We start from the raw sequence: 2,500 nt of genomic DNA, 5'->3' as shown, positions 1-2,500 counted from the left end.
GGAAGTCATCTTGAGCACCGGAGGAGAGGGGCCGGCGAGGTGGCCGAGCGTGGCCGGCGGGGAGGCGTGTTGGTCGGATTACATGTGTTGGAACGCGGCCCGCGGAAGTCATCTTGAGCACCGGAGGAGAGGGGCCGGCGAGGTGGCCGAGCGTGGCCGGCGGGGAGGCGTCTTGGTCGGATTACATGTGTTGGAACGCGGCCCGCGGAAGTCATCTTGAGCACCGGAGGAGAGGGGCCGGCGAGGTGGCCGAGCGTGGCCGGCGGGGAGGCGTCTTGGTCGGATTACATGTGTTGGAACGCGGCCCGCGGAAGTCATCTTGAGCACCGGAGGAGAGGGGCCGGCGAGGTGGCCGTGCGTGGCCGGCGGGGAGGCGTCTTGGTCGGATTACATGTGTTGGACCGCGGCCCGCGGAAGTCATCTTGAGCACCGGAGGAGAGGGCCGGCGAGGTGGCCGTGCGTGGCCGGCGGGGAGGCGTCTTGGTCGGATTGGGAAAATAAAAAAAATCCCCCCATTCATTTCAATGGCTGAGGGGGTCTGCCATACCGTTTGTGTCCGCCAGACGGCGGTGTAGTAGGCAAAAGACCGTTGGAGGTACCAGGGGTAAGCCTGGCGGTACCAGGGGTAGGCCGGGGGGTACCAGGGGTAAGGCTGGGGGTACGGCGGCCGAGCGTGGCCGGGGAAGAGGCCTCTTGGTCGGATTGGGAAAATAAAAAAATTCCCCCATTCATTTCAATGGGCGGGGGTACCAGGGGTCAGCCGGGAGGTACCAGGGGTCGGCCGGGAGGTACCAGGGGTCGGCCTGGAGGTACCAGGGGTCGGCCTGGAGGTACCAGGGGTCGGCCTGGAGGTACCAGGGGTCGGCCTGGAGGTACCAGGGGTAAGCCAGGGCCGGCTCGGCCGCGGAGCTTTGCCCGGGGAAGAGGGCTCTTGGCCGGGGTGAATAGCGCTGGAACGCGGCCCGCGGAGGTGGTAGCGGCCGGAGGTACCGTGGGCGAAGCCCCGGCCCGGCCCGGGGGCCGAGCGTGGCCGGGGAGGAGGCCTCTTGGTCGAATTGGGAAAATAAAAAAAATCCCCCATTCATTTCAATGGGCGGGGGGTACCAGGGGTCGGCCGGGAGGTACCAGGGGTGGGCCGGGAGGTACCAGGGGTCGGCCGGGAGGTACCAGGGGTCGGCCGGGAGGTACCAGGGGTCGGCCTGGAGGTACCAGGGGTAAGCCAGGGCCGGCTCGGCCGCGGAGCTTTGCCCGGGAAAGAGGGCTCTTGGCCGGGGTGAATAGCGCTGGAACGCGGCCCGCGGAGGTGGTGGGGGCCGGAGGTACCGTGGGCGAAGCCCCGGCCCGGCCCGGGGGCCGAGCGAGGCCGGGGAGGAGGCCTCTTGGTCGAATTGGGAAAATAAAAAAATTCCCCCATTCATTTCAATGGGCGGGGGTACCAGGGGTCGGCCGGGAGGTACCAAGGGCCGGAGGTACCGTGGGCGAAGCCCCGGCCCGGCCCGGAGGCCGAGCGTGGCCGGGGAGGAGGCCTCTTGGTCGAATTGGGAAAATAAAAAAATTCCCCCATTCATTTCAATGGGCGGGGGTACCAGGGGTCGGCCGGGAGGTACCAGGGGTCGGCCGGGAGGTACCAGGGGTCGGCCTGGAGGTACCAGGGGTAAGCCAGGGCCGGCTCGGCCGCGGAGCTTTGCCCGGGAAAGAGGGCTCTTGGCCGGGGTGAATAGCGCTGGAACGCGGCCCGCGGAGGTGGTGGGGGCCGGAGGTACCGTGGGCGAAGCCCCGGCCCGGCCCGGAGGCCGAGCGTGGCCGGGGAGGAGGCCTCTTGGTCGAATTGGGAAAATAAAAAAATTCCCCCATTCATTTCAATGGGCGGGGGTACCAGGGGTCGGCCGGGAGGTACCAAGGGTCGGCCGGGAGGTACCAAGGGTCGGCCGGGAGGTACCAGGGGTCGGCCGGGAGGTACCAAGGGTCGGCCGGGAGGTACCAGGGGTCGGCCGGGAGGTACCAGGGGTTGGACAGTACCGCTTTTGGTCGTTAGGGGCGCTGTAGTAGGTAAGAGTCAGGGGGTGAAGGAAGGCGAAAGGCTTAGAAGGTAGGCGATCACCAAAATACCTTCGGAAACGTATATAGGAGAGCATGTTTCGAGCAAGTGACCTCCATAGAGAGTCACCGGAGTCCCCTCAGACACTTGTCCGACCATGGTGAGGGTGTCTCCAGCCACCCCCAGCGCTTCGCCGGCCTCTTCCGCCGGAGCTCCGCACTTTGAAAAATTTTCTATCTCCCCACTTTCGGCTATTTTCTAAGTCCCCCTCCGGGCGGTCGACGGCAGTTGGGAAGGCCGCCCGAGAGGCGCCCTGGGCGGATTGCCCGGGCGGAACGCCGGCCTGTGACGGCGGAGCTCCGCATTTTCGGCTATTTTCTAAGTCCCCCTCCGGGCGGTCGACGGCAGTTGGGAAGGCCGCCCGAGAGGCGCTCCGGGCGGATAGCCCGGGCGAAACGCCGG

Source organism: Hippocampus zosterae, unplaced genomic scaffold (assembly GCF_025434085.1).
Source record: "Hippocampus zosterae strain Florida unplaced genomic scaffold, ASM2543408v3 HiC_scaffold_62, whole genome shotgun sequence".
NCBI lineage: Eukaryota > Metazoa > Chordata > Actinopteri > Syngnathiformes > Syngnathidae > Hippocampus > Hippocampus zosterae.
This window is presented reverse-complemented; position numbering follows the sequence as displayed.